The sequence below is a fragment of the Ambystoma mexicanum genome, chromosome 6p (assembly GCF_040938575.1).
Source record: "Ambystoma mexicanum isolate Mex_15411 chromosome 6p, UKY_AmexF1_1, whole genome shotgun sequence".
Taxonomy (NCBI): domain Eukaryota; kingdom Metazoa; phylum Chordata; class Amphibia; order Caudata; family Ambystomatidae; genus Ambystoma; species Ambystoma mexicanum.
In genome coordinates this window covers 264,721,559-264,741,710 of record NC_090935.1, presented here as the reverse complement: position 1 = coordinate 264,741,710, position 20,152 = coordinate 264,721,559, and positions in this window count along the sequence as shown.

The following is a 20,152-nucleotide window of genomic DNA, read 5'->3' as shown; positions in this document are numbered from 1 at the left end:
AAAAACTGACCTAACAATTGTTTTCGTCTGGTAAGAGTGTGAGACTTTTTTTCCCACTCTTACATGTGTTTTGCTGTGTGTGTTTATAGACTGTGGAGCTTCACCTACTCCATAGGCATCATCTTTTTACTGTGTGTTACACAGCACCAGAAGTGACACAGGGTTGTCTTTTTCAGACTTCCCACTTCAAACTCCATTTTCTGGGACTGACTACTGTCTCCCAGAACATGTAAAGTTGCCATTGACTTTATAAGTTCTGGAAAGGTTTAACAGTTATCCCTTTTTGTCTGTATCTCATGGAACATTATTTCGTTCCCCTTTCTTTAAGATTTGGCTGCTGGCAGCGGTATCTACCATATTTTTTCTACTGGGGTTTATTTAAATACCCTTGCTACTGTTTTATGCTAAGTTAGTAGTCTCAAACTTAAATCCACTGGACCCCAATTACTTTTATTTGGTTCTGGCTGGGTTTATTCGCCATTTCTTTTTGTAAAGGTCTTTCTTGTGTTTTACTCTGCGTGCCAAACCAGTTTGGGTTCGTTTGTTCACCGTCATTTTGGTGGGCTTCTGTACAGAAGCCCTCCTTAGGTGCCTGAATGTCTGAGGGGGACAGGATGTGAGGGAGGGGCTTGAGACTCCCTGCACAGGGTCTCCTTGGAAACCAATGTCGCAATCTGTATGATTGGTTGTGGTGACTGTCCCGCCAGGACAGCCACCCTTCTGTTTGATTGACAGCCAGGCTGTGTGAATGGGGGAAAACTGCATAAAAAGCAGGTCTCTGGGACTAGGAAGGCAGAGTTGTCACTGGATCAAGAGAACCGAAGAGAAGCTGAAAGAAGAGGACCACTACCACGACTGAATCTTCTTCCCTTGAGCTGGTAGGAGCAACCGGTTCGCCAAACATCAAGCAAGGCCTCGCACCCCTGGTCGAATCTGCTGTGCATCACCGCAGTGAACTGGATTGCCAGGAGGCTCGGACCTTGTTTGGGTTTTAAGGAGTGCACCTTTTATTTGTTGCTTTGCTCTGCTGCTGGTTTCTTCCCCTGGCAGTGCATGACCCTCCAGTCTTCCTACTTCGTGTCATTCCGACAGTCGTTTCAGGAACTGTGAGCCTGCAGGACCTGCCAGGAGCTTCTGCCTCAGCTACATTCTTCTTCTTAATTTAAGGTACTGTTCTAACCGGTTGTTCGTTCCGTCCGACCGCAGTGAAAGTGTTTGAAATCTTTCGCCAAACTGAGGGCTTGTCCTTCTCTACTCTGTTAAGTAACTTTTCTTCCGACCAACTTCGTTTCAAACTCTTGGCAAAGACTTAACCGCAAACTACTCTGAACTGTGTGATCTTCTGCAAAGACTCTGAACCATTAAAATTGGCATAGGCCTATTGATTTGAATCCTCATTGTAGAAAGCCTTTTCTAGATTGCCCTGCCTACTTACTTGTTGTCACTGCTTAATTTTGTATAACCTTGTTTTTCCCTCCCTTTTAAATTGCTGGAGTGCTATTTTGCTCACCCTTCATTTTGAGCTTAACTTGTCCAGAATTTCATCAGGTGTTGTGTAGTATATTACGAGTTTGATTTTTCTGCTGCTTTACTTAGTGAATAGTTTTACAACTGGTGCGTAAAATAAATGCATATTTATTTTACTCAGAAACCTTGAGTCAGTGTTTGTTTGAACCATAGTAATTGCTGTCCTTTGTGTAACTTCTGATACTGCTCACTTTACTGTTGAGATAAGTATGGCTGCTCAGCCATCACTACCACTTTACTGTGTAGTACAGGCTTGTACCAAAGGTGAATTTATACTTGCACTTTTAGTCTTAATTGTGTGTGGTGTTCCCAAAAGGTACTGCATATGATTCTGCCTAACACAGGCATCTTCAGGACAGGAGCGAATGGATGCTGGACAAGGCCGTCTTTGCCAGGATCCTGTCTCTCTGCGGTCCGATTCAGGTAGACCTCTTTGCCTCTCGACTCAACTGTCAGGTACCTCTCTTTTTCAGTTGGAGGGCCAACCCCTTGACTTTAGCGACCAATGTCTTTCTCCAGGATTGGTGGAACCCCTGACTTATGCCTTTCCCCTTTTGGCCCTCTCAGGTGTGGATTCCTGCCCTCCTAGAGCTGGCAGTGGATATTCCTCATCTTCTCAATCTCCACCCTCGGCTCCTAATAGACCCAGCACCTCTCCCTCATAAGATGGTCCTTCGGGGGCATCTCTCCCTTATGGAAGATTTCAGCTCTTCCTGGTGCTTCCAGGGACTTTCGCAGGACTTATCTACGTCATAAAAGATTCCTGGGCAGCTTCCACTAAGTCAAGCTACTCCTCAGCATGGAGCCGCTGGGTGGGCTGGTGTTTGGCTCGGCACCTCAATCCTGTTTTTGACTCTAGAGGTAGTAAAGTTTTTGGATGAATTGTTCAAAGAGTGAAAGGCTTATAGAACCATTATCAGGTCCAGGTCCGCCATTTCGGCTGGCCATGTGCTCGTGAAAGGACAGCCGGTGGGCAGACATTTCCTGGTGAAGAAGGCCCTTAAATATATTTGCATCAAGGTCCCTCCTGAAGCTAGATATTCAATCCTTTGGGATGTCAATATGGTCTTGGATTTGTTTCACTCTTGGCCCCATAATGACAACTTATCTTTGCAACAGCTTTTCTCTAAGTTAGCCATGCTACTGTGTCTCATCTCCATTAAAAGAGTGTCAGATATCAGAGCTCTGGATGTTGATAATAAGGTGGTCTCCCCACAGGGGGTAACTTTCTATGTTTCTAGGAGAACTAAATACATTATTTCGTCCATTTCATACGCACCATTTCCAGAAAACATTAAACTGTGTGTTGTTCAATGTTTAAAATGTTTTAAGTTAAAGACAGAGAGGCTTAGGGCCCCAGGGACTTCTCAGCTGCTTATTTCTTACAGGAAACCATATAGCCTGTATCCCCGTCCACCTTGGTCAGATGGGTCATGAAGGAAGCAGGGATTGACGTATCTTCCTTCAGGGCACATTCATTAAGGGGTGCTATGGCTTCCAAAGCCTCCTTCTTGGGGGGAGGTCTGGAACAGATTTTGAAAGCAGCTGATTGGTCCAGAGAGTTCACATTCAAGATAGTTTATCATAAGTGTATTGATCATGTTGCACTTAATGTGATGCAAGGGCTTTAAACTTGCATAATATGAAGCCTCCTGTATTGGCATAGAATGGTTAATCCCCCTCACTAGCGTGAGAGGGGGTTTAGATTCTATTAAAGACAAGGAGGCGAGTATTATCCCACCCACCGACCCACCCCTTTCTGTTTGTTTTGCATGCAGCTTCGGGTTGAGGTGATCCAGGCAAGGAGGTTTTTCAAGTGCCCTTGGACGGTGCAACATGAGAGTATCCCAGAGCTAGTTATGGCTTGGGTTGTTCATGTTACTGCTGGTCTTAAGGAGGGGTTTGTTGTGGTGCAGCTACAGAAGAGGAGCTTCTACTAGAGGAAAGGACTTATATGGGGGAGGGTCTCTACCTATTTATTGGTGGATGGCAGGGCATGGCCTGCCTTCATCTTGAGCTGGGAATTCCTCCCTTTGTTTCCACTGAGATACTGTGTTTTTCTTAGTTTAATTTGTTGAAATATGTTTGTTTAAAAAAAATGTTTTTTGCTGCTGTGGTGTCAGAAGTAAAGATTGTAATGCACAATACTCGCCTCCTTGTCTTTAATAGAATCTAAACCCCCTCTCACGTTAGAGAGGGCTATTATCCATTGTTGAACCCATCATTCGATGAGCGGAAGTTTTTTCAGTGAGTTGGGTTCTATTAAATATGGATTTTCCACTGCTGTGTGTTGCAGAACATTAACTTATGTTGAGTGTTGCTATCATTCCCACTAGTTGCAGCAGGAGGACTTCCTCTTTCTCTATTAGCCAAACAATGCAATGATCAGCTTTGGCTTTGCAGCTGCAGATAATGAAGCGCTGCCTGCAGTCCTGATTTTGGCATGTTTCTGGATTATTAATAAGTCTTTTTTCCCCTAGATGAAATGATTGATTGCTCCCACAGATATTTCATGTTGTCTGAGAACATGACACTTTTTTTGCTAACGTCTTGCTGTTTAAAAATCGGACTTCTCTTGGGTTAGCTTCTGCCAATATCAAACACAATGGATAGATGAAAAAAATAGATCTCAGCCCAAGCAGGTGACCTGTGCTCCTCTAGCTTGGCGTTTTCATATGTTTCGCATCTGTCATCTGCTGCTTATTGACTACGAAATGTGCTCCTGCGTACATCCTCAGAGAGCAGGCGTCGTCCTCGTGTATCTTCCATCATCATAGGCATGCAGGTAACGGACTTAATTTAACAGACCAGCTGTGCTAATTCATCTTTTGTCCAAACACCCAAAGACGGTATGTACATTTTATGAATAAAATCAAAACATAAAAACAGGGGAAAAAGTAGCTAAACGACACAGACAAGCAGTTTTAATTAATTACTTTTAACAAAATGTATGGATTCCTTTGTTTGATATTCGTCGTTGTCCAGTTCCAGTTTAGGCTCTGCGATTTTACCTTTGACTGTGGATTACTAGAAGGCAACCGAATAGACTTCCCCGCTTGTTGAACGAGGTGATAATTTGCAGTGTAAGTGGGTTGCCATGGATACTCCAGAACCCCCTAAAGATTTAAGCCTGGGAGTTGGGGCCTAATCCGGAAGGTGATTTTCAAAGGCGCCAGCTGTCCGCGTCCTGAAAGGCGTGGCAAATTACTCCATTATTAAAGTGAATGGCATGGCCGAGCTAATTATTGTCGGGCACGAGACACAGGTGTTCATGAAAGAGGGTGCGCGTCTTCCTAATGATGCCTGACACCAACAGCACAATTGGTCCAGTGTGATGCTATCAAGAGACGTGTTTTTAACCTCTCGTTTAAATAATAAAACTGCCATAGGATGGTTCCTGTTACATGTTGCTGTTGGCTTCTTATCATCTATTGCCACATTTGTATGCAAAAGCGTTTATTACCGCATATTAGTTTGCTCTTTGTTTGTTTTGTATGCACGGAAATACTACAATGTGCTTTTGTACAATGATATCAGAAAAAAATGATATGCGCGTCAACCTTTTCACGGTCTATTAAATTAATTGTATATATGTTTATTTACTGTTTCGGTGGTGACTTAATTTGGGTTTATTCTCGGCATTATCATCTACAGAGGTTACAGTACATAAAGCCGCTACATATTGGGATTGTGTAGCGACAATATCAGTTTGACCTTTAAAGATGGGATGGGGAAATATCTGACTCTTACGTTGGTAAGATAGAAATAGGACCAACTCGAGAAATAGCCGCCATCTTGCTTAGAGTGATGCAGGTTCAGTTTTTCCAGTCCTGTATTTCTTTAGCCAATAGAAGTTTGCATATTGCAGTTCCACTTTGTTTTGTTATGCACAGTCCAGCTGTCAAGCAATGCAGGAATGTATGCAGTGGTCCTCACCATGACATAGGGGTCATTTTAAAGCCTTGTACTCGGTAGAAGGATATAGAAAGTGACAGCCCCTGGAAATAGCAGCATTTGAAAATATAAAACGAAGAATAACCCTCAACCCTCCCTGTTGCCATAGTCAGAAGGTCACTCAGTACTGTTTTTGCTTTTACGTCTGGGAAGAGCATTTTCCTACATTTTATATGGGAAAGACAAAATGGCAAGTCCCACAACCAAAGGACAAACAACGGGATTGCTGGTCTTCGCATGTATGGCTATAGGAAACTTGAGAGCTCTAGAAATGTTAAATGAAAGTAGATATTAGAAGCAAAATACTGGAGAGGAAAATATCAGCAAATTGACAACAAACTCATACATGGAAAACTGCAACATCCTTATAGAAACCTGTCAATAAGTGTCTGTTGTTAGAAACCTGTCAATAAGTGGCACAATAAAGTTTTGTGGTACGTAAAAAGGATACTGCAAGTCACCCTGGATATCTTTGAACTCATTTATCTATATGCTCAGGAACTCGCTGGCAGACATTAGGCCGCCCAGATTAAATTGTTGCAGTCTAACCTAATCCCTGTCTCTTGCAGAGTCCACCAAGGCTCCATCCTTCACCAATCATTTTTAACCTTTACATGGAGCCTTTGGGCAATCTCCTCAAAGTACCAATATAGCTATAAACCAATACGCAAGCAATACTCATTACTATATGAGAGTAAAAAACACACAGGACATCAGTCATCTCTGTTATTATCTAGCCTGCATCCAGTCTTGGATGTTGATTGCCTTCCTCAAACTTAACCCATCCAAGACTGAATTCTTCCTCATCGGTCTACCCATTAAACAACAACATGTCCAACAATGGCTCAGTGATATGGCCTAGAAGGATTTGATCCACAACTCTCAGACTCAGCAAAATCCTTAGGCTTCTCCATTGATAGATGCCTTTTCTTCCAGAAATACATAACCAACAAGATTACACCTTTGCAAAATGAAACAGTTCATCCCTCCGCACGACTACTGGACCATAGTGCAGGATCTTGAGGTGTTGAAAATCAACAGAAAAAATGTCCTCTTGGCGGGTTTTACAGCTGCTCACATGGCACTCCCAAAAGCCTTCTGCCATGCTGCAGCACAGGCTATTATAGCTGCATGTACATTTGACCAATTCAGCCCCGTTCTATGTTCTATCTTCCTCAAGACTGTATATATCATCTACAATCCAGTCACAAGTAGCTCGCCAGGGGACCTGACAGCTAAACTGCACATCACTGGTGGCACACACTCCTCAGGCAGCAAATTGACCAACCGGGTTGAATCAAAACTCATCGGCAAAGAGAGATCCTGTGAACAATCCTTTTATTGTCAAGCACCCACCCTCTGGAACTAAATCCCGTTAACAGCTCGGAATGCCCCCATATTTATCGAATTTTGCAAATCCCTTAAAAAATTCCCTTTTGAATAACACCCCATCAAGGACTAATCCGAATGGAGGCACTTTCCGATGCACAGACCTCAACTCACAGTTCTGCACTATAGTTAAAAGATGCCAGGCCAAATATATGCAACCCACACTCTCTACAGAGTTCTTCTGCTTTTAAGCTAAGTTGCACTTTAACGAAAAAAATCAAATACTAAAATATAAAAGTACTCCTTTTGGTGCCTTGCAATATTCTAATAGTATACAGAGGGGATGTACTTCATACCAAATATTATCGCGCCATATAAAGTATTTAAGTGAAAAAGGGGGATCATATTTTCAATAAGGCACACAGACAAAACATGTATATTTTTTATAACTATGGAGTAAATTAACTGCATTTCAATGATAAACAAGTAACTTACAGCAGGCATATTACTGTCTCATACTTTAGAAATGTTTGTACAGTACCTCAAATGCACTGCCTAAAATGCATGTGTACATTCGTGACAGTATACGTTATTAATTACTCAATTTTAATATAAAAAGAAGAACACAACCTCAGGAAATGGGTCAAGAGGCCATGTTATGACTGGCCACTCATTACTTCTCATTCAAGTACATCATGCTCCAATATATGCCATTATGAGCTAACCTGGCCAACATCCCATGAATTTCTCCACCCCACATCCAGTCATTCCAACCAAATTATCTAGCATGTTACTAAATGAATTAACTAATCAATCCTGGTCCTCTGGCTCTGATCAGATGAAGAGAGCTCCACATAATGTTAATCAATGTATTCAAAGTTCAATTGCATCCTTTAGATCCCAGATGTTGTGGCCTTAAGCTACACCCCAAGCTCATCGCTGACCAAAATATGTTTTTCCCTCCATGGTTACTGCCCCAGTCCATCCAGTGTGGTCAACCAACTCCAATGCAAATCACATGTGACTCCCAAACACATCCTCATCCCCCATACATCATCCCATCACATTATGAAAAACACAGTAGTCCTTGACTATTCCCTGCTGACACATTGCATGTATAGTTAGAAAATGTTATGTGTCCAATTGAAAACTTTTATTTCACAGCACAATATTTGGTTCATGAAACAGACTAGAGGCATTGTCTAATACATAAAAGACTGGTATTGTAGGATGTTTTAAGCAAGCAAAAACTAGTTGGGGGAATTTTCCACCCAACCCAAATCAGGTGCGCATAATTTGTATTGATTGAATATGAACCTGGAACCGCGATCTAACAATATTGATTCAAAACGGTCTCCCTCCATTTTTAGGACAAGAAACCCTCAGGGTTGCAAGGAAGGTCTATTAATTAAATAGAAATAAATAAATCAATGCAAATATAAACACATTGTACATCTCTGAAATCATAATGTCAATGGTAACTCCATTGAAAAAGGATCCATACCTTGGTCACTTGGATGGTCAAAATGTTATTAACTTGAAAGTAGACTTTTTAAGCACATGTATCTCAATATGTACATTTGAATTACCCTGAGCGGACTTTTACTATGTGCTAAAACTTAATGAGTATTCAGGACAAAGCTTTAATTTTTATACAAAACCAAATTAAATCAGAACATCCCTACCTATCTAATTCTCCCCACTCCTCCTCTATTTAAAATAGATGCCTCCCTCGTTACTCAATGGATATGTCAGATTGCAAAAGCTGCATTTCAAGAAAACTATTAGGTTTTGTATGATTTTAAGAAAGGAGTCACATCATTTTTTAAGAAAATTGAATTTGTATGGAATTATGAAGAACCTCTGAATCAAATTGATAATTTAAAGTGGAAAGCAAGGATATGCAATAGGATTAATAGCTACCACTCTCTGGCTAAGGAATATTATACATATATGCCATCATATCATTACATGCTACATGATATACTCCCATGATTCCAGAGAAAGAGGCAACACAAATTTTCTTGAAATTTAAATTGAATTGGTTGGAGATAGTGGAGGTTTGGGACTAAGGTAAAAAATAGATAATTCTCTTGCTGTGACTATGCTGTGACAACCAGGATTCTGCTCCACAGGTGTACAATGATGAGTAGTGACAGGGTCCACAGCTCCAAGGCGCAGGAGTGGCACAAACCAGACACCCCCACTGCGGTTTTGGGACCTGCAATTCTGGGCTTACACAGGGCTCCGAAACCCCATTAGGGAAGGAGGGTTAGGGAAACAATGTTTGGATAGGAATGGGGTATGAGGGAAACCGGGAAGAGGATTAGGAAAAGGTTATGGACAGGCAGAGGGAAATAGGGTAAGTTGATCTTACAATACTGCATATGTACCTAAATACATTCTCACACACACATTCTCACACGTGCCCCCATGAAATAGCAATACAGTCACCAATATGGAGTAATGGTGAGGAACCATTACATAACAGAAAGAAAAAACGTAGCTGTGGGTATGGCTGCTGGAGTGTCGCTTGTTGCCTCCTGTGTGCTTCTGGTGCTTGTCTGCCTTGCAGTAGCAGTTAAAATGCTGCAAAGAGAGCTATAATTAGTTCACATGTCATATGGCTGCATGTGACTAGCTCTGTGCGTGTTGCCAACTTCAGGAGCTATGGAGGTTATGCGTTAGTAGTTGCACATGATTGCTAATAACATGCAGGAGTTTGCAGCAGCCTCACATGGCTTTCTGCATGCAGCATTCATTAGGAGCCACATTTCTCTAATTTGCTTACAGCCTCGAGGTTTGTGATGCCCACAGCTTTTTTTGACTAAGTAAGGATTTGTTTATGGCCATGGGACGACAAGTACGCCGTCATCGCGGTTGCGCAGCGTCTTCATGGACGAGATTAGTTGCGAGGGTCAGTGTGCTAGACGTGCTTCATGTACAGCATTTACTTCACTAAAGGCATGCAGCAGTAACCTGCACTGCACCTAGCTTGGTGCAGAGTAGGGGCCTGGATTTGGGCAGGGCTGGGTTTCCTGGGTGGTTCCCCTGCTTTCCACGGTATCAAAAAGCGCTGCAAGACTTATCTTAGCCTTGAGAGGTGCCCGATTAGTGATCCTGTGGGCGTGGCCCGTCGTGTGTATGCCTGTGGCGGGAGCTGCTCCTCGTGCATCTTGCTGCGTCACAGTCTCGAGCACAAGCCCTGTGTTCTGTTCTGCGCACATGCCTTTCAATGTGCCACTCCCAACGTGGCTTGCTTATCATAGATTCTGGCCCAGGTGCTGCTGGGAGTTGCAGCCTCATAGGCGCACACCCTGCATAAAGGACACGGAAGCCTCTGATAAGGCTTGATTGCGTTGCAATGCTTTTTTTCTGTTTTTGATATCTTTTTGGTTGTGGTTGGCTCCTTGAGGGCCCTCTTTCCCTTACAACAATCACCACATGTACTACTTGCCCCCAGTCCTGACAGTACACCCCACCCAGAAGGGTCTTGGCTTGGGCTTTTCAGGATGATTGAGGATAGTTTGTACCTCATACTCAGGATGACCGTGTACCAATATGGGAGGAGGTTTGCTGGTGTGGACTGTGGTTCGTGCAGGCTTTAGTAGGGACACATGAAATATTGGGTGTATCTTTAGCTGACTTGGGAGTTCTAGCAAAACAGCCACTGGATTGATGACGTCCCTAACAGTAAACGGGGCAAGGTACTGTGGTTGTAGTTTTCGGGGGCCTTGCATGCGAATGTCCCGAGTGGATAGTCTCCCTTTTAGTACATGTGCATGCTGTCCCACTAATGTAGGTAGATCTGATGGTGGAGGTGCTGCAGCAATATGCAAGACCCGTGGATGGAACCCAAGCTCACCATAAAATGTGTGTGTTTCATGGAGCTATGTACCACATTATTGTATGTGATCTCAGCTAGCCAGACATACTAAACCCAGGAAGTTCTTCATTGCTGGCATAGCACTGGAGGTATTACTCTAGTCGCTTATTTACCCTCTCAGCCTGCCCATCTCTCTCCTGATGGTAACCAGAGGAATGACTAACATCCATGCCTATCATTTTGCAGAATGAGAGCCAGAATTGGTGCATAAATTGCAGACCATTACCTGTGATGACACGGGTTTGTAGGTCGTGTAACTGCACTAGAGCTTGGCAACTTCCCCTGCAGTGGAGGCGCCTTTGCACAGACTTAAATGGCACATTTATTTTAGTGAGTCCATGACTACTATTATGGTGCCAAGGCACCAATGGTTAGTGGTTGGAGAAGTCCTCCATGCCTTTGATAACTGGCCTTATACCTACTACACACCTCGCAGTCAGATACGTAAAGCCGAACATCCCAATGTAGAGTGGGCCACCAGAAATGCTGAGCCACAAATTTCTGTATTTTAGGAAATCCCAGATGTCCAGCCAATGATGAATCGTGGCACCAATGCATGGCTTCCTTCCAGCCCCCTCGTAGGCAAGTATAATGCATTAGCGTGATACGGGAGCCCATGTACTAACTTGTGTTGGGCACCTAAGGTACACATGTCACAAAATTCCTTTGTTGACATGGCCTTCTGCACAGCCTTGAATACATCTGGTTTAGTCACGGCTCCCACACTCTGAGCAACCGGAATGATGGTTTGTGGGTCTCTAGGTTCTTTCAAGAAGGGACCTGGGTATCAGGAGAGTGTGTCTGCTTTCCTGGTATCTGACCCTGGCCTATACGTGATAAAGAAATCAAAGTTGGCAAAAACAACACCCAGCAGAGCTGCCGTGGGATGAGGGTTTTGGCTGTTTTAATGAACTGCAGGTAGCAATGGTCTGTCATGACCGTGACTGTGTGACGCACCCCCAAGGAATAATGTCTCCATTCCTCAAACGCAGATTTTACCGCTAGCAATTTGCGATCGGCTATGGTGTAGTTGGTTTCACCGGGTAACAGCTGGCAAGTATGATAAGCCACAGGATGAAGCAAGCCCATATATGTATCCCTTTGATAGGAGAGAGGACAGCGCCTAGTGCATAGCTAGACACATCAGTCTCCACAATTAATGGTTGTGCTAGGTCCAGATGACTCAGGACTGGGGCAGAGGTAAACGCTGCCTTCCACTGCTGCCAATTAAACTTGTGCCCCTTTCAAAGAGGTGCAATAATGGGTCTAACAAGGTTTGAGAAATGTTTAATAAATCACCTGTAAAAGTTGGCGAAACCAAGAAAGTATTGCGCATCCTTAACTGTGGTAGGGGCTGGCCAGTTCAATATGGCCTGCACCTTTCGTTGGTCCATCTGTACCCCTGACGGGGTCAGAAAGTACCCCAGGAACTTAACTGTGGAGTGATGAAATTCACATTTTTCTAGTTTGGCAACAGTTGTAGCACCAATCTCACATGCTTGGTATGATCTTGCATGATTTGGGAGTATTTCAATATGTCGTCAATGAACAACAGCGAAAACATCGAGGTACTCACAGAGGACCTCATCCAAGAAGTGCTTGGAGGCAGCGGGCGCGTTACAGAGGCCGAACATAACCTGGTACTCGTAGAGGCGAATTTTGTCTGATAAGCAGTTTTCAACTCGTCCCCTGAGCGCACCTGCACTAGATGATAAGCACCTCTGAGGTCCAGCCTTGTGCATAACTATGCGTTCCGCACCTGGTCCATCAAAATCTTTATCAAAGGAACCAGGTAACTTTTTTATGGTTATGCACTTAACACAGTGGTAGTCGATGCACATGCATAGGTCTCCTGTTTTCTTCACAACAAAGAAAGAGAGGTGAAGACACCGGAGAATTGGAATGTCTAATGAAGCTGTTGCAGACATGTGTCTCTATGAATTCACGTAAGTGTTCTGTCTCAGCCGCAGGCAGGGCATAAACACGGCTGCATGGCAATACTGCACCCGGTTCCAAATCAATACGGCAATCAATAAAGTAAAGTAAAGTTTTCACTGCTTGTTTGCTGAATACACCACAGAAGTCTTGGTAGTCCTGTGGCAGGCTTCTAAGATCTAGTGTTTCTGAGGGGATCAACAGGGTTGCTCTGGCCTTGACACTCAGTACCAAGTGTCCTGTCTCTTTAGCCTCATCGTTCTGTATGCAATCCCTTACGCAGGATTGGGAGGTTAAAGAGACCTTTCCACCCGACCACTGCACCAGAGGGTCATGTTTTCTGAGCCATGGAAGCCCTCATATAATACTGAACTGTGGTGCAGCAATGAGATCGAAACAGACGTCTTCACAGTGACTGTTCCCACACTGTAATGTCACTGTCTGTGTGCGCTGGGTTATGTAATCTGTGCACAACGGGTTGCCATCCACTGCTCAAACATCTTCTGGTTTCCCCTTGTAACACACAGGAACCCCCATTCTTGCTGCATAATTTCATTGATATCAATGAAATTCCCAGTGGATCCAGAGTCTATCAGCATAGTGACTGGCACTTCTGACCCAGGAAATCCAATAGACCGGAAAGGGAAAAATGAGGTGCATAATTGGCATGGCCAATCGTTGGGGCTCCCGTAACTCCTAAGCTCGACTTTGTGACCCCTACGACTGCCGAGCAGATTTGTTTCCCTGTGTCTTAGGCTTAGATGGACATTCCCAAACAAAATGACCTGTGGTTCCGCAGTACATGCACAGAGCCCCTTTGCACTGCCTCTCATTCTCATCTTTGGTGAGCGGACCCCTGATTGACCCGATTTGCATAAGTTTGTCTCTGCCTTGCTTTTCTGGGGCTCATGATAGCCAGGACAGGTTTAACCATGCAATTCGTCGCGGTTCACCCCGTTTACTGTCACTGCATCTTTCTGCTTGTCTGTGATCCAGGTGCAGAGCCAAGTTGATCATAGCCAGACAATCTGTGGGTTGGGGATCTACCTACGTAATTAAATCTTTGAGGTCATCCCGAAGCCCTTGATAAAACAACATTATCCTTTTTTCTCTAGACCAATCTGCTTCGGCTACCAACCAGTTACACTTGGTGACATGCATGATCAGTTCTTTACCGTCCTGTCGAAGGGCCAGCAATTCCCTTTCGTTACACATTGCTGCTGCTTGTTTGCTGAGTATTCTCCTGAATTCCTCAAGAAACCCATCCCAATCATACAGTACCCCATCAACCCTCTGCACCAGGGGATTCGTCCATGCTGCAGCATCACCACTTATGTAAGAAATTACGAATGGCCTGTGCAGCCCTGAATGCTGTGGGTTTCATGAGAAAATGCAAACAGCATTGGGTAAGGAATGTCTGGTATTTCTGTGGCTCCCCTGCATTCCCCTCAGGCGAGGTTAATGGAACTACGGCATTGGGGTAACTTGCACTTGAACGGGACCTGGGGATGGTGAGTCACTACTGGGTAGTGGGGTGTTCTGTACAGCAATACTTCAAACCTGGGTCGCTGAAGTGGCGTCGACCTGTCTAGTGGCTGTCAATTCAGCTTGCAATGCGTGTAATCCCTTTCTGAGGTCTTCCATAGCGCAGCCGGGTCATCCCACTCAGGCGCCTGAAGAACACCTGGGCTTGTGCTTCTGACAGGGTCCACAGCTCCAAGGCAAAAGGGCGGCACAAACCAACCACCCCATTGTGGTTTAGGGACCTGCAATTCTGGGGCTTACACAGGGCTCTGCAACCCCAGCAGGGAAGGAGGGTTCGGGAAACAATGTTTGGATAGGAACAGGGAAACCAGGAAGAGGATTAGGAAGAGGCTATTTATAGGCAGGGGGACATAGAGTAGGTTGATCTTACAATACTGTATATGCACCTAAATACATTCTCACACGCACATTCTCACATGTGTCCCCATGAAATAGCAATACAGTCATCAACATTGAGTAATGGTGTAGCACCATTACATAACAGACAACACTTAGCTGTGGGTATGGCTGCTGGAGTGTCCCTTGTTGCCTCCTGTGTTTTTCCTGTGCCTTGCTGCCTTGCAGTAGCAATTCAAATGCTGCAAAGAGAGCTAGTATTATTTAACACGTTATATGGCCACACGTGGCTTGCTGGGTGTGTGCTACCAACTTTAGGGTCTATGGGTTTTTTTGCATTAGTAGGCGCATGTGACTGCTAATAACCTGCAGGAGTTTGCAGGGTCCTCATGTGGGTTTCTGAATGCAGCCTTCATCAGGAGCCACACATGGCTAATGTGCATAGAGCCTCAAGGTTAGTGATACCAATAGCTTTTATCATGACAAGCAAGGATTTGTTCATGGGCCTGGGACAGCATATACGCCACCCTCGGTGTTGCGCAGTCTATATGGATGAGATTAGTTGTGCACTTTAGTGCGGTAATTGCGCTTCATGTAGGGTGTTTGCTTCGCTATAGACCTGCAGCAATAACCGCTGCAGCACTTAACTCGGTGGGGACCAGGGGCCTGGATTTGGGCAGGGCTGGGCCCCCTGAGCTCTTCCCCTACTTCCCACAGTATAAATGAGCTTATCTTAGCCTTGCACAGGTAGGGGTTCATGATCCTGTAGGGCGTGACCCCTCAGGTGTATGACCGTGACCGGAGCTGCTTTTTGTGTGTCTTGCTGGGTCGCAGTATTGAGCACAAGCCCTGTGTTCTGCTCAGCGCGCATGCTCGCCAATGTGCCACTCCCAATGTGGCTTGCTTATCGTGGTTTCCGGCCCAGGTGCTGCTGGGAGTTGTAGTCTCATAGGCGCTTGCCCTGCAGAAAGGGCAGAGAAGCTTCTGACAAGGCTTGATTGCCTTCAAATGCTTTTGTTTCTGTTTTTGTTGTCTTTTTGGTTGTGGCTGGCCCCTCGAGGCTCCTCTTTCCCCATAAATACTCACCACCTGTACTCCTCTGTCCCCAGTATTGGTATAATTCCCCATTTCGCCCTCACACTTCTATAAACCAAAACACAACACAATCGTAAAGGTAAAATAGGGACAGTTATGCTATATATCTCCTTTCATTTTGTGGTAACTTGGGCCGAGGGAAGGCTGTACGCTCAAGAGGGGTGTGAAGGTGAACCAGAAGTGACCCAAACACCACAGTATCACAGTCCAAAATAAAGAGAATGTCCAATCAAGGTTCGATCAAAATATAATCACTTTAATCAAACATCCCATCTGCACATAGAACGAATTGAGAATACTTTACAAAAACCCACCTCAAAGGATAAACAGAGAAGAGGTGACAGACTAGGGAATGTATTGCTCTGAGTGTAGTTCCAGAGGTGGTTGGTAAAGTACTGACTACAAAAAAGATATCTTGGGTTACAACAGGAGTGATTGTGACCTAACCAGTCTCTATGGTCCAAATGGGCCGAGGGGGCAGTTCGGATTCAACAGTACCTGGATTCAGTTCATGGTGGGCTGATGCAGTCAAACCCGAGATTAAACGTAGATATGAGCTGATAACGCTCGGTTTGCGAACATAGGATCGTGGAGGCCCCAACAGCAATCAGGCGATGAGTAGGGGCGAATGAGGTTGTTCGGTGTTAGGACTTTGACTACTGCATGGTAAGGCTGGCAAATATGGAGAAAGAGATATCCATTTGGGCAGACTACTCTCTCAAAATGGTGTGCTGTTTGTTCCATATGGAGAACAACAGAAGTGCTCCAGTCTTTATCCAAGATGGCCACCGTGAGCTACAGGGTTGGTAGTATCTATTTGAAGCTCACAGTAGCTCATTGCATACTTCTTTCTTGAGGCACCAATGCTGTTTTTACTGTCTCTGTGTGCTCTTACACTTACCAGTTCTTCCCTTCCTCTTGCACAGCGGAGCTGCCACTACTACTCGCTGCTGCTGGCTATTCTTACTTCCTATTACTCACTCGTTTTTGCTTCTGGCAACTCTGGGCTGTTTTTCTGCTCGCTGCCCTGAGCGCTCTCTCTTGTCTTGCATTAACCTTGTCTTACCTGGCTCCCTTCTGTTATTATCTGCCGCACGCCTTCTTTCTGGGTGCACACTGTTTGCGGGATCCTTCCGGTTTGCTTGTTAGTTCAATCAACCCTTGGTGATACTGTTTGTACGCTGCTCCTGTGCTTACCTCAGCAAATCAGGATCTTCATGTAGACAACATCAGAGGCCATCCCTTCCACAAGGAACTGGGGTTTTTTCCCATAAGGGTTTTTTCCCATTTGGGCTCAACTAAATTAGCACACATTTCCCTGTGTTTGCTCTGGGGAACTGGATGTTTTTGCATGCCTTGTTCCTTCGGCAACACAATAAAGAACATTTGAAATTCCCCTTCTTTTTAAAGAAAACCAGGTTAGTCTTTGAGACTCTAGTTTGTGATACTCATTGCAGTAGAAGGGCAGATCTCAAAGAGGTAGCTCGGGGCAGTTCCATGAATACTTCACAGTTGACTATGCCGAGTTAGGCTTCAGCTGCTGAGAGGAGTCAATGAGTGACACTTCAGCGGTTTGAGTCAGCGGCTGATAGTTGTCAAAGTAGTGATCTTGGGTGCGTCTATGTGTGATCAATGAGGAAGCAGTTCAAGGGCTTGTAAGACCGAACTGTGGATGTAACCCCTGGATGTAACACCTGGTTAGAGTCAGGGAGTTACAACATTGAGCAGTCGCTTCAGGCCTACCAGGTGACAAGCTTTTGCTAGCACATGATGCAGTGTGGAGCTGTTAGACGGTGCAAGCAATGTTCGATGAGGTGGAGGAGCACTGCAACCAGCAACATCAACTTCTCTCTTGCTTCAGGTGCAATGAACAAGGATCAATCGGTTCGGTGCCGTAAACATGGAGCTTTAGCTGGTCTGGTCCTTGGCTTGCTATGAGCCCTTCTTAGGGGGACTCAATGATAGGATTGCTCCGTTCAGGGTCTGCTCTGCCAGCTCAGGCGGAACTGGTGCAGATTGGTAGGTCCTGACTCACAGAGGGGGGTAGGGGACAGATCTTGATTCTGACTTGATTGATTCTATCTTCATTCATCTCAGGAGAAGGGCTTTGGAGAGAGCAACTCTCCGAAAGGAAGTGCAGAGAGAACTTCAGAATTATCTGTGGCCTTAAAGGAAACAGCAGGAATTGAACATATCTGCTGAAGGAGTATCAGACCATTTCTCCTAAGGGCAACAGTCCTCACATGATTGAACTAAAGCTAGCCTGTCTTAGTGGTCCTATCCCTGCTCTGGAATGGAGTGCCCTGTCGATGTCACACCCAAAGTGCTTTTCTCAGAGGTAGTATAGGGGACAGGAAAGAGAAAGAGAGACAGTGAGAGAGAGAGAGAGAGAGAGAGAGAGAGAGAGAGAGAGAATCAAGATGTGGGGTATCCTCCTTGCCACAACCTGAGGCCTCCTGCCTATCATAATCCAGCCACATTCCCTTCTTACTGTGAACAAAGGCCTTTAGAGATGCAGTACCCTTGTGTGAGGCTATTCATTTTGACGGGGTGTGCTCTCTTGATGCCCGGGCCCAGGCCAACTGCCTGCTGTGCAGCTGTCTTGGGCAGAGAGTGTTACCTGCCCTCACAAAGAGATCAAAGAGATGGCCCGGTGTTAAGACGGATTTCTGAACTCTGTCCTGGTGGCGCAGAAGTTCAGAAGGCCAACCTAATTACTTGGAACAGGGTAACCTCTGGACGAGCCAGACCAATCAAGGTAGCGATCGCGGCGGTCAAGAATAGGTCTCAAGAGGGGTGAGGGTGACTGAAAGCCCGCAATGAGCACACAAAGCAAGAGCGCTTACAAACTACTCCAAACAGTTGTTATATCAAAAATAGATACACATTTATTTTAAGGCCTTTAAAATAATGACCGTAGCGAGAAAATCACAATATCACAATATTAAACCAACACATACCATATCAACACAATATATATACAAATACACAGTCGCAAGCGTTTAAAGCACGAAATATGTAGTCCACCTGAAAGGAAAGGAAAACAGGCAGTGCGATAACGCTTTAGACTCAGTTCGCCTCAGAGGCACCTAACTAGATGGAAGTCCGAGCCCTGCGAAGAGTGGAGCCTTGTGCTCAAAGTACCTGCCACGCCGGTGCCAACGGGCAAAAGGGGAAGCTCTTCGGAGGAGGTCAGGCAGTTTGGGTTAGTGCACAGCAGAAGGAGAACAGGTTCCGCAACTCAAGCGCAGCCTCCACAGCGGGCAGAAGCAGAGCGCGAGTACGGCCAAAAGGGTGCTGTTTTTACACAGCAGGGAAAAGCAATGGGATACTGCAGGAGGGCGACCAGGTCCTAGCTAAACTACTCACCGGTCCCCGAAGCAAGCAGACCCAGGCTTCTCCACGTTAGTTTCAGCAGCTGGCAGGTTCAGAAGAGCAGGGAACGCCTCGTAGTCGTGTAGAGCAAAAAGACGTCCCAATCGACGAAACCAGCACAGTTTTGTTGCCGCAGCAGGACAACGGAGTGGCCGTGTGTATTCAAGCCAAATGTACACTCCTCCCTTCAGACTTGGGAACGCCAAGCGTACGAAGCGTGGGAGAGTGACAAGGACTCGAAATACAACACAACCTGGCGGCAGTTACAGAGCAGGACTCCCTTGTAAGCTGGTCAGTCAACTGGATGGCCCAGAGACACTTCCGAAGGCTTACTTGGAAGGAGATGATGAAGTCGCCGGGAATAGCTGTTCCTGCTATTCCAAAGGTCGAAGCACCAGTACAGGCCTTCTGGTTCGATCCAAGGAGGAAAGGGTTTCACAGGACGACAGCAGTGCAAAGGAGGATTCCTTCAGCGGGTCACCAGCGATTCCTCGGTCCAGCCTCTTGGTTGCAGGATACTTGGCTCCTGTATTCCTTCGTTCGTGAGAACTCAGGAGATCGACCTGGTAGTGGTGTTTCCAGCTCCCTCTTATCCACGGTTCCCTTCGCGCCAAAACGGAGGGGAGCCAATGGGAGATCCGCTCATCAACACACATACCATACGTGGACCAATCACGGACCACGGTGGTCCCAGGCATTCACACCACCCCAGACTCTATGGCACCCAGGATGTGTATTGGGACCAGACATCCCAGCCCACACCCTGGAGGCACACAAACGACATGTAGAAGCCCGCGAAAGCAACCACGTTTCGCGGGAAAGTACATGCCCAAATAAGGAAGGCCCCGGGTCGCCCGACCTGGGGAAGGTGAAGGGAGCAAGACGGTCAGTGGACAGGACAAAGGAGCCTCGTGGACTGGCCATTTTGGGAGCCAGGCCACCATTTTGGGTTCAGTGCGAAAAACGTGCTCAGAACGCCAAAAGGAGCTCAAAATAAACAAAACGATCGCTTCCACCATTCGAGTCCCTGAATGACTTGCACCGATCAAATACCATCCTAAAAGAGTATCTAGGGTCTGTAGAAGGCTAGAGACCCAAGAGAGCTGTAACTTAGCTTACAGTGCCCTCTTGTGTCATGTTGCACTAAAGCCGCAACACGATAAAAGAAAC